We start from the raw sequence: 13,395 nt of genomic DNA, 5'->3' as shown, positions 1-13,395 counted from the left end.
GGAATACAATGGCACAATCTCGGCTCACTACAACCTCCACCTCCCAGGCTCAAGTGATCCTCCTGCCTCAGTCTCCCAGTCTCTGGGACTATAGGCGTGAGCCACTATACTAGACTATTTTTGTATTTTTGGTAGAGGTGGGGTTTTGCCATGTTGCCCAGGCTGGTCTCGATCCCCTGAGCTCAAGTGATCTGCCCGTCTCAGCCTCCCAAAGTGCTGGGATTACAGGCATGAGCTACTGAACCCAGCAATGTGTCTCTTATTACTGAATAAAAATATAAATTTTTTAAAAGTTGTCCTTGAGTTATAGCCTATTCACATTTAGTATAAATAGGTAATATATTTTTATCTTCTTTTAATTAATTAATTTATTTTTTAATTGAGACAGGGCCTCGCTCTGTCACCAAGGCTGAAGTGCAGTGGCATAATCCCGGCTCACTGAAACCTCCATCTCCTGGGTTCAAGTGATCCTCCTGCCTCAGCCTCTCAAGTAGCTGGGATTACAAGTGGGCTGCACCACACTCAGCTAATTTATTGTATTTTTTGTAGAGATGGGTTTTCGCCATGTTGCCCAGGCTGGTCTCAAACTCTTGGGCTCAAACGATCCTCTTGCCTCAACCTCTCAAAGTGCTAGGATTACAGGCATGAACCACTGCACCCAACCTATTTTGATTTTATTGTATCATAAATTTACGAGTTTTGTTTTTCTGTTTTGTGATTTTTTTCTTTTTATATATTTTTTACATCTCTTTATATTGTCTATTTACCATTTCTCACTCAAATAGTTTAGAAGTTTGTAGTCAATTTCCATTCTTTTTGTGGTGATACTAGAAATTAAAACACATTGAGTATAGTTGTGAATAGATTATTTAAATTTTTTATTAAAAAATAAATTACAATATATTTTATTAACAGTATAAATTTCTTTAATTTATTTACTCTCATCCCGGATAAGAAATTTAGAATTTTAACTCCATTTATCAACTCCAGTGTTTCTTTATTATATGCCTTTTAGTTTGTTTTTTGTTTTTGTTTTTTTTTTTTTGAGACGGAGTTTCACTCTTGTTGCCCAGGCTAAAGTGCAATGGTGCCATCTCAGCTCACCTCAATCTCTGCCTCCCAGGTTCAAGTGATTCTCCTGCCTCAGCCTCCCAAGTAGCTGGGATTACAGGCATGCGCCACCACACCTGGCTAATTTTGTATTTTTAGTAGAGATGGGTTTTACCGTGTTGGTCAGCCTGGTCTCAAACTCCCAACCTCAGATGATCCGCCCACCTCCCAAAATGCTGGGATTACAGGTGTGATTTTCTTTTTCTTTTTCGTTTTCGTTTTTTTTTTTTTTAAGCTCCATATGATTGATTTTGAGGAGATCAGAGTCTGTATAGATTTCCCTATGTATATACCAATTCTTTTAGAATTTCCTTCACGTGAGGGTCTACAGGTGATGAACTCTCTTAAGTTTTATTTGTTCTGAAAATGTCTGTATTTGGCTCTCATTCTTTTTATGTTTGTTTGCTTTTGCTTTTGTTTTTTGAGATGGAGTCTTGCTCTGTTGCTGGGGCTGGAGTGCAGTGGCGCGATCTCAGCTCACTGCAACCTCTGTCTCCCAGGTTCAAGCAATTCTCCTGCCTCAGCCTTCTGAGTAGCTAGGATTATAGGCATGCCCCACCATGCCTGGCATTTTTTTTTTTTTTTGTATGTTTAGTAGAGACAGGGTTTCACCATGTTGGCCAGGCTGGTCTTGAACTCCTGACCTCAAGTAATCCACCCACCTTGGCCTCCCAAAGTGCTGGGATTACAGGCGTGAGGAGCCACTGTGCCCAACTGGCTCTCATTCTTGAAAAATCTTCCATTTAGCATAGGTTGGCAGTTATTTTTTTCCTAGCATATGAATGATTTTATACCATTATATCTTAAGGCAATAAGGAAGTCTGCTCTCACCCTAATTACAGCTACTCTAAAGAAGTTTGTTTCTTTTTCTCTGATTTAAAACATTCCCGATTAACTTCTGTTTTACAGTTTTACTATGATGTACACAGGTCTGCCTTTAAAAAATGTTATTCAACTGGGGATTTATTTATGGATTAAAGTCTTTCATCTGTTATAGAGAATTTGCTGTCATTATTTCTTCATATGTTGACTCTGTCAATTCTCTCTTTGCTTCAATTGGAACTTTGATTAAATGTGTGTTAGACTATCCTATTCTGTCACTGACATCTTTTAACCTAGCTACCATATTTTCCATGTTTTTATCTGTGTGGTATTATAGACAACTCCTTCTGACCTATCTTCTAAATCTGTAACTTTCTCTTCAACTATGTTCAATTGGTTTCCAAACTCATCCATTACATTGAAGTTTTAATTTCAGTTATTAAACTTTTCCTTCACAGAAATTCCTTTTTAGCCAGGTGTGGCAGCTCATGCCTGTAATCCCAGCGTTTTGGGAGGCCAAGGTTGGAGGACTGCTTGAGACCAGGCATTCAAAACTAGCCTGGCCAACAGAAAGGGACTCTGTCTCTACAAAAATAAAATAAGTTATTTTTTGTTTCCTTTTCAAATCTGCTATGATCCAATTTATAATATCTTTACTCATATTTTTGTCTTATGTTTTAAAATACGATTATTCTTTATAATAATCTATGTCTGATAATTCCAATTTTCAAAGTCATTGGAGGTCAGTTATGTCATCTTTTATTTTGCCGGTTCTCATTCAAAATGTGATTAGCATCTTTGACTGTATGCTTTTCATTGCCCTTGAACAATTTTTAGGGTTCCCAAAAGCATAGGTTCTTTCCTCTACTGAGATTTTGCATTTGCATTTACTAAATTCCTGGGACACTGCTGGTATCAAACCACTTTAAATTCAATTCCTAGCAAGGGTGGGCACTAGGTTTATAAAATCAAAGATGCCCTTTTTTTCTTCATGCCTCCTCCATCTCTCAGCAACAAGACAACTCTTCCTGCAATTCTAGAAAGATGGGAAATGGGGAATGGTTGACTTCTGGTTCCCTTCTGGTTCTGATTATGAGGGAAACATCTGTCATCTTTTCTCTATGTAGAGTGCCTTGGGCCTTCACCTCTGCTACCCTCTCCCCGTGTCTCAGCTCAGCAGCTGATTCATCCAGATGAGCAAATGCTCACAGGGCAAAAGTAAGCTGTGAAGTTTCTGCTCACCTTTCTGTGTTCTTGCCTTCTCCTAGACACTGGCCTTGTCATTCCTCACGATATTTTAGTCCCTCTATACTTTAAGAAGTTTTTCATATTTCTTCCAGCATTTTTACCCATTATCAGGATGGTTACTAATATGAATAAAAATCCCCCTACTCCCACCTAAAATGAAAGTCCCTCAAATGATCTTTCTTCGTCTCTCCCACTTCTTTTGTGTCCTGGCACATCTCAATACCAGCAGCTGCCAAAGTCACTGAGCTTCAATGGCTTCAGTTTCCTCAACTATAAAATAGGATGAATGATTTTCATGACCTCATGGACTCATTACTGAACTCAAAATAACTCAGATAAAAGTTCTCAACAAACTATAAACCACCAATTTTATATACATATATTCACACATCTATAATAAATTATATAAATGATAAATACTATATTTATATATGTGTATATGAACAACTATTTTAACAGCAGTAATGATAAACATAGTAGGAGACACGTAAACAGAGAGCTTTGTTTTGTTTTGTTTTTGAGACAGGGTCTTGCTCTATTGCCCAGGCTGGAAGGCAGTGGCGTGATCTCGGCTCACTACAACCTCGAACTCCTGGACTCAAGCAATCCTCCCAACTCAGCCTCCAGAGTAGCTGGAACTACAGGGATGTACCATCACGCATGGCTATTTTTACTTTTGTAGAAATAGGGTGTTGCTATGTTTCCCAGGCTAGCCTCAAACTCCTGGCTTTAAGCAATCCTTCCGCCTCAGCTTCGCAAGTGCTGGGATTACAGGTATGAGCCACCACACCTGGCCCAATAATTTTTATGGTTACTTCCAATTCTAAAATTACAAGATTCCATGCCTGCGCATGAGTAGCTCCCATCTCTCATGTTCTCATGTCCATTCAGAATATTTTATGTTCTGAATATTTCATGTTCTCATGTCCATTCAGAATATTTTATGTTCTGAATATTTCATGTTCTCATGTCCATTCAGAATATTTTGTCCCTCTTTTTTTCTTTCTTTTTTTTTTTTTCTGTGTGAATCTACAGATATTTCAAGACCCAGTGCAAGACATCTTCTATCTTCTGGTTCTCAACTCTGATTGTACTCTGGGTCACCTAGGGAGCTTAAGAAAATGCAGATTCAGTGTCTCAAACTAAATAAATTAAATTAGAATCTAGCAAAGGCAGGGCACATTTTTGTTTTGTATTTCTGATGGAGTCTCACTCTATCGCCCAGGCTGAAGTGCAATGGCGCGATCTCCACTTGCTGCAACCTCCACCTTCCAGGTTCAAGCGATTCTCCTGCCTCAGCCTCCCAAGTAGTTGGGATTACAGGCACGCACCATCATGTCTGGCTAATTTTTATATTTTTAATAGAGATGGGGTTTCACCATGTTGGCCAGGCTGGTCTTGAACTCCTTACTTCAGGTGATCCGCCTGCCTCAGCCTCCCAAACTGCTGGGATTACAGGTGTGAGCCACCGTGCCCAGCCACATCTGTGTTTTTTTAAGTCCTCAGTGATGGGCAGCCAGAATTAAGAATCACTAGTCAGGTCGGGCGCGGTGGCTCACGCCTGTAATCCCAGCACTTTGGGAGGCCGAGGCGGGCAGATCACCTGAAGTCAGGAGTTCGAGACCAACCTGGCCAACATGGTGAAACCCCATCTCTATTAAAAATACCAAAATTAGCTGGGCGTGGTGGTGCGTGCCTGTAATCCCAGCTACTCAGAAGGCTGAGGCACGAGAATTGCTTGAACCCGGGAGATTGCCGAGATTGCACCACTGCACTTAAGCCTGGGCAACAGAGCAAGACTCTGTCTCAAAAAAAAGAAAAAAAAATCCCCAGTCATGTCTTTTTCCCATCTTCCTACTAAGTTATAGATTTTTCTAATTGACTCGTAGGACTTCATTATATATTTTGATACTAATCTTTTAATTATGTATGTGTTTACAAGGATACCCTATGCTGATGATGATGTCACAATTTAATAAAAGTTTTTGAGAGCAGCTATGAACACAGAACATTTATTTCCTTCTTTTTTCTTTTTCTATCTTTCTTTTTTTTTTTTTTTTTTTTTGAGATGGAGTCTCACTCTATCACCCAGGCTGGAGTGCAGTGGTGTGATATTGGCTCACTGCAACCTCCACCTCCCGGGTTCAAGCAGTTCTCCTGCCTCAGCCTCCCAAGTAGCTGGGACTACAGGCATGTGGCACCACGCCCGGCTAATTTTTGTATTTTTATTAGAGACTGAGTTTCGCCACGTTGGCCAGGCTGGTCTCGAACTCCTGACTACAAGTGACCTGCCCGCCTCAGCCTCCCAAAATGCTGGGATTACAGGCGTGCACCTCTGTGCCTAGCCAACACAGAGCATTTCAGCAGAAATGTATTGCTTTTATAAACTCTCTTGCTGGATACTTACCCAAGAAAATATATACATAGATACACACAAACGCATATGTACAAACCTAAATATACAAAAAAATTAAAAAGAGCATAACACACAAACATCATGTAGTTATTTTTGTAACCAACCAGGCAAACATTACTCACCCATCACATAGTTATTAGATTGAAAAAGATCACTACAATTATGTGGCAATAGCAGAGGAAGCTGCTTTTGGCAAAACTAGTTTAAGCATTCACTCTTAGGCATAGAAACTATAATAAATATTTATTAAATAAAAATATATTTTTGAAGTTTTATTTTTTCATCAGGAAGAAAAATCACACCCCTTACCATTTTTTTTCAGAGTGGCCAAATTCATATAACTGTGGCTAGAGGGGAGATAGAAAATGTTTTAAAATAAAGCAACCACTAGTCAGCTGGGCGTGGCACGTGCCTGTAGTCCCAGCTACTTGGGAGGCTGAGGCAGGAGGATCACTTGGACCCAGGATGAGGCTGCAGTGAGCTATAATTGTGTCACTGCACTCTAGGCTGGTTGACAAAGCGGGCCTATCTCAAAACAACCAAAAAGCCTAGACAATATAGGGAGATCCCATCCCTACAAAAATATTTTAAAAAATTAGTGAGGTGTGGTAGCATGCACCTGTAGTCTCAACTACTTGGGAGCTGAGATGGGAGAAGTGTTTGAGCCCAGGAGTTCAAGGATGCAGTGAGCTGTGATCACACCACTGCATTCCAGCCTGGGTGACAGAGGGATACCTTGTCTCAAAAAAATAAAAATTGAAAATTAAAAAATAGAGGCCGGACGCGGTGGCTCACACCTGTAATACCAGCACTTTGGGAAGCAAAGGCAGGTGGATCACCTGAGGTTGGGAGTTTGAGACCAGCCTGACAAACATGGAGAAACCCTGTCTCTACTAAAAATACAAAAATTAGCTGGGCATTGTGGCACATGCCTGTAATCCCAGCTATTCAGGAGGCTGAGGCAGGAGAATCACTTGAACCCAGGAGGCGGAGGTTGCAGGGAGCTGAGATCGCGCCACTGCACTCGAGCCTGGGCAATGAGAGTGAAACTCCGTCTCAAAAAAAAAAAAAAAAAAAACCCTAAAAAATAGAAAAAAACAAGAACCACTAGTGACATCATGACATAGTCAGAAAAATATGGGCCGGGCGCGGTGGCTCATGCCTGTAATCCCAGCACTCTGGGAGGCTGAGGTGGGCAGATCACGAGGTCAGGAGGTGGAGACCATCTTGGCTAACACGGTGAAACCCCGTCTCTACTAAAAATAGAAAAAATTAGCCGGGCGTGGTGGCAGGCACCTGTAGTCCCAGCTACTTGGGAGGCTGAGGCAGGAGAATGGCGTGAACCTGGGAGGCAGAGCTTGGAGTGAGCCAAGATCACGCCACTGTACTCCAGCCTGGGCGACAGAGCGAGACTCTGTCTCAAAAAAAAAAAAAAAAAAAAAGAAAAGAAAAGAAAAATATGAATGCTTCAGGTTTAGCATTTCATTCATTCAATTATTATTTAATGGGAAACCTATTATCTATTAGGTACTATGATTAAGCATCCACAGAGGACAGGTGATTGAAAATTTTAATCCTGTACTCAAATAGGACTCTCAAGGAAAAATCATGTGTTTTTGATAACATTCCTCACTGAAATCCTGCTAGCAAATTTATATAGGATGTGATCTAAGATTGGTGCTGGTCAGGACATCAGAGTAGAAAAAGAACTACTTGATGAGTGAGCTTTTCAAAATATCCTTAAGTCAAAAGACACCCCAAGAAATGACAGAGGAAGAAAAAGACCGAAAGCACTTTTCGGGGCATTTTGTCTAAAGACTTGTGTTGGATTTGGCAAGCCCGAGTATCATTACCTTGCAGCAGAGGAGTGAGTCTGCCCAATGCTCAGTGATCTCTCAGAAATAAACCAGAGAGGTCACAAAGACTCGGGATTGGGAAGATATCAAAAATTTTTCTTGGCTGGGTGTGGTGGCTCAAGCCTGTAATCCCAACATCTTTGGGAGGTCGAGGTGGGAGGATGGCTTGGGCGCAGGAGTTTGAGGTTATAGTGAGCCATGATCACACTGTTGCACTCCAGTCTGGACGACAGAGCAAGACCCTGTCTCTAAAACAAACAAACAAACAAACAAAAATGATTTCTTACCATCTCTAGATCTCCCACTGTTTCAAATTCAGCTCGGCATGTGTCAGCACTGGTTGGGGAGACTGAGGACCCCCAGCCTGAAACTGCTGGTTTGTACATTTATGAGCCCCAGGAGGTACAGAAGCACTGAAGTAGGCTTTTATTGAATATGAATTTCCTCTATATTAAGGATTAAACACTTTGCTAAATTGTGGAATTCTCAATCCTCAGAGTGAGTTTCTGATGAAAGAAAATTACAAAATAATAATAGCGTAAAACGAACTTGCGTCTCAGCAGTCCAAACCAGCTGTGGAAGCTAAAGCAACTCCATCTTGGATGCTAATCCGCCACGTTGACTTCTGATTAACTCTGGTTCCGGGAACGCCTCTACGATTTCTACTTTCCCTTTCACATACTTCAGGTAAATCTTACCCTTACGCAAACTCCCGATGTATATGAGCCCTGGGTCTGGAGGTGAGCGTGGAGTTTCACCATCTTGTCTTGCAAACACCTGAGGCATCATTTCTGTTTGTAAGTCCCTATTAAATGTTTCTTTCCCAGAAACTGCATTTGTCAGCCTCTTTTTTTTTTTTTTTTTTGAGACGGAGTCTCGCTCTGTCGCCCAGGCTGGAGTGTAGTGGCGCGATCTCGGCTCACTGCAAGCTCCGCCTCCCGGGTTCACGCCATTCTCCTGCCTCAGCCTCCCGAGTAGCTGGGACTACAGGCGCCCGCTACCACGCCCGGCTAATTTTTTGTATTTTTAGTAGAGACGGGGTTTCACCGTGTTAGCCAGGATGGTCTCGATCTCCTGACCTCGTGATCCGCCCGCCTCGGCCTCCCAAAGTGCTGGGATTACAGGCGTGAGCCACCGCGCCCGGCCATTGTCAGCCTGTTTCTTTGGCTTCTCAGCTTCCTTGGCCTTTGGGGGCAGATTTGCATAGACCTGCTCACTATTGAACACCAACTTCCATTACCGTTTATTCAGTGAACCAGCCAATCTTGGTAAATTCTGTTTTAGGATGACAGAGCTAATTGCAAAATATCAGAAAGAGATAAACCATGAATGCTTGCTTACCTTATGTTAGTTTTCCACCCAGAGAACACTGGTGGAAAAAATCGTGGTTCATCTGTAATAAGCACTATGAGAAGGGCTTACTACAGCAATGACTGAGAAGATTCCAGTCATTGTTAAAGAAAAATAAAACTCATTTATATTAAAAGATATCTCTGTATGTACACAGATATATAACAGCAGAGAAAGGAAAAGGCTAGAGAAAAGAGAACAAGAACATTTGCAAGTGGTTGCCTCTTGGGGGCTGTTACTGTCTTCCATTTCTTTTTTTGTTTGTTTTTTTGTTTTTGCCCAGGCTGGAGTGCAGTGGCGCGATCTCGGCTCACTGCAAGCTCTGCCTGCCGGATTCATGCCATTCTCCTGCCTCAGCCTCCTGAGTAGCTGGGACTACAGGCACCCGCCACCACGCCCAGCTAATTTTTTTTTTTTAGTAGAAATGGGGTTTCACCGTGTTAGCCAGGATGGTCTTGATCTCCTGACCTTGTGATCTGCCCGCCTAGGCCTCCCAAAGTGCTGAGATTACAGGCGTGAGCCACTGCGCCTGGCCCTGTCTTCCATTTCTTTAGAAGTGCTTCAATCTAGGCTGGGTGCAGCGGCTCACACCTGTAATCCTAGCACTTTGGAAGGCCAAGGCAGGAGGATCACAAAGTCAGAAGTTCGAGACCAGCCTGACCAACATGGTGAAACCTCGTCTCTACTAAAAATACAAAAATTAGCTGGGTGTGGTGGCATGTGTCTGTAGTCTCAGCTACTCAGGAGGCTGAGGCAGGAGAATCGCTTGAACCCGGGAAGCAGAGGTCACATTGAGCCGAGATGGCGCCATACTGCACTCCAGCCTGGGCGACAGAGAGAGACTCCATCTCAAAACAAAAAAAAAAGAAAGAAAAAAAAAGTGCTTGAATCTTCTGCAGGAGCAAATCTTCATATATGGCTTATATGACACAATTAAAGCAACATTTTAAAAGAAAAGTCTAGATGGATTTCAGCAGTTAATAGCAAAATTATACTTGCCTTTCATAGTTGATACAAGGAGGCACGCATTCATTCATTCACGTGTATTCATTCAAGTCACTCATTGTCAAGCTCATAAGAGGCCAGGCATAAAGGCCTGAGCAATGAATAAGACAAATGCAGTCCCTGGCTTGATGGAGCTCACATCCTAATGGAAAGACAGATGGTGACCAGTTTGGTAAAGGTACTCAAACAGAGAGTACCTCAGAAGACCCACTTACACAGAATGGTCAGTTAAAGCCCCCTCAAGCAAGTGAAGTTTCAGCTAGGGCCTGAAGGGTGAGAAAGAGCCAATTGTGCTTGAAGAGCTTTCCAGGAAAAGGAAGAAACAGACTCAAAGAGAGATCTCCGTATGTTCTAGAGAGGAGAAGAAACTCCCGAATTGTGCACAGCTAAGAACAAACATTTTGAGCTACCAACCTGTGTGACTGGGTAGGCTGGGTGAATTCTCAAGGCACCAGAGCAGCAGCACTGGTAGACGTTGACCCTTCCTTCACTCCCTGACCTACCACAGAAGTTTCTCAGGAGGCTCCAGGGCCACGTTCCACGCCAGGCTGACCCTGATGTGGTAAATATGAAAAACCGAAAAATTACTCAGGATCTTTGAAAAAATATATTTGAACTACCTTTTCCGGCTGACTCCATGAAGGTCTGCTGTCCTTCCCAAACCAATTCCCAAACTGTCTTTCCATCCCGTTAGCTGTTTTTCCCTTTCCTACTTTCCGGTGTTAAGGGATTAGTAAGCCCTGCAGTGCTTCTCCATGCCAGAGCATCATTTTTCATCCCCGAGGGTCCCACACAAACACCTGCAAGGTTGACTCATGAAAGGACAGGAGCCAGGGCTTTCTGGCAGACGAGTGCAGGAGTGTGAGACAAGGTCATAGTTGTTTTTATTCTCACCAAAGCTATTGGCAGCAGCCTGATCGTCTTCACTCTGGGATGCTGGTCTGTCACTAACTACACTATGTATGTGAAAGTACATAGGGAAAGAAGGAGCTCTCAGCAGCTGACCATTTGCATCCTGGGGGCATCTGAGGCTGATTTGTTGATGTAGAACTCCTATTATGAGAACTGTTCAGCAGGAGGGTCTGATAATTTTTTTTTTTTTTTTTTTTTTTTTTTTGGAGACAGAGTTTTGCTCTGTCACCCAGGCTGGAGTACAGTGTCTCGATCTCGGCTCACTGCCACCTCTGCCTCCCAGGTTCAAGCAATTCTCCTGCCTCAGCCTCCCGAGCAGCTGGGACTACAGGTGTGCACCACAATGCCTGGCTAATTTTGTGTATTTTTAGTAGAGACTGAGTTTCACTATGTTGGCCAGGCTGGTATCAAACTCCTGACATCAGGTGATCCACCTACCTCAGCCTCCCAAAGTGCTGGGATTACAGGCATGAGCCATGCGCCTGGCTGAGAATCATGTACCTAGGGCTACCCCAGTAATACTCAGTTAGCATTTCTCCAAGGTCACTGTTTTATTCTGTCAACTTTTGCTTTACTCATCAAATCCAAGAGTTGTCATGTTCTCCTAGAAAGCACAAAACTTTCAATGTCAAATATACATGAGTTCAAATCCTAGACCCTGAGAGTTCCTGATATTCAGCATTCTGATATCCTTTTGCCTGTTTCAAAATTAAAATGAGAAAATATATGTAAGGTAATTGTATCTACTAGTCAGCCTTTGCTGTGATAATAACCCTCAGTTTTAGTGGTTTATGATCCAAGCCTTTATTTCTCAGAGTTTTGCAGGCTGGCATTGGTTGCGCTGGGCTGGGCTGGGCTCTGGGTGTCTTCTCATTTGGGGAATGAGGCTGAAGGAGCAGCTGCTACACGGAGTGTGATACTGTCTTGGAATACAGCAGGACAAGAGGACTAGATGAAAGGTGGCCTTGGAACTAGCATGCTGTCACAGCCTAGTCCATTGTCCAAAATACGTTCCCATGTAGAGGGAAGGAAGGGTGAACATGTGCTTAATAATACAATTGTCACATTAAGGCTGGGAACATGTTATGTTAGGTGCTTAACAGCTGTTAGCCTCCACCCCTTCCCCAATGCCTACAGTAGAATTTAATTAATGAATAGTAATGACCATAAGCCAACTCTGTTGCCAGCCCATATCTTTGCTTTAATGACAGTCTGAGTGCCTGCATTCACTTCCCTCAGCTTCCTCACCATTCCCAGATCCATTCCTGAATTCCGTATTCCAGACCCTTGCCTCACTTTCCTTTGCAGCACCTCACTTGGCCTTGTGCCCTGAGACCTGGTGATGTCCACACACTTTCCACCGTCGTGGTAACTCTAACAAGCCCCAGGACCACATGGCTTCCTGCTGTTCTAGTCCACCCTGGTCTCTGTTGGCTAGGCTCACTGTGACTTTGTCGATCGAGTATGGCATCAATCACCAACTTCTTTTTTTTTTATTTTTTATTTTACTTTAAGTTCCGGGATACATGTACAGAATGTATTACATAGGTATACGTGTGCCATGGTGGTTTGCTGCACCTATTGACCTGTCCTGTAAGTTCCCTCCCCTTGCCCCCAACCCCCCAACAGGCCTGGTGTGTGTTCTTCCCCTCCCTGTGTCCCTGTGTTCTCATTGTTCACCTCCCACTTATGAGTGAGAACATGCAGCGTTTTGGTTTTCTGTTCCTGCGTTAGTTTTGTTTTTTTGCTTTTTTTTTTTTTTTTTGAGATGGAGTTTCGCTCTTGTTGCTCATGCTGGAGTGCAGAGGCACAATCTCGGCTCACCACAACCTCTGCCTCCTGGGTTCAAGCGATTCTCCTGCCTCAGCCTCCCAAGTAGCTAGGATTACAGGCATGCACCACCACTCCCGGCTAATTTTTTGAGTGCAGTCATGGTGCCTAGAAGCCCCTCCATAGGAAGGAAGGGAAAAAAAAGAAAGAATGAAATAGATGTGGAGGATACAAGATGGTTTTCAACAATGTCCTCAAGAGGTGCACAGGCCAGATAGAGTGGCTCACACCTGTAATCCCAGTGCTTTGGGAGGCAGAGGTGGGAGGATAGCTTGAGTCCAGGAGTTCAAGGCCTCAGTAAACTCTGATCATGACACTGCACTCCAGCCTGGGTGACAGAGCAAGATCCTGTCTCTAAAAAAAATTTTTTTAATAAAAAAAAAAAGGCACACAGTCCAGCAGGTGGGTGGACATACGACAAGTACCATTTGCTGATATCAAGGGACACACGTGCAAGTGCATTGGTGAAAGTGGTGTCAACCCAGGGCCAGTGCGGCGGCTCACGCCTGTAATCCCAGCACTTTGGGAGGCCGAGGTGGGTGGATCACGAGGTCAGGAGATCGAGACCATCCTGGCTAACACGGTGAAACCCCGTCTCTACTAAAAATACAAAAAATCAGCCAGGCGTGGTGGTGGGAGCCTGTAGTCCCAGCTACTCAGGAGGCTGAGGCAGGAGAATGGTGTGAACCCGGGAGGCGGAGCTTGCAGTGAGCCGAGATTGCACCACTGCACTCCAGCCTGGGTGACAGAGTGAGACTCCATCTCAAAAAAAAGATAAAAAAGAAAGTGGTGTCAACCTTCACAGGTTTGACTGGCTTGCAAGAAAGTTCCGGCCTTCAATTGGCA

This window comes from Pan paniscus, chromosome 1 (assembly GCF_029289425.2).
Source record: "Pan paniscus chromosome 1, NHGRI_mPanPan1-v2.0_pri, whole genome shotgun sequence".
Lineage (NCBI taxonomy): Eukaryota > Metazoa > Chordata > Mammalia > Primates > Hominidae > Pan > Pan paniscus.
The sequence above is the reverse complement of the archived record's forward strand: the minus strand, read 5'-3'. Positions refer to the sequence as shown.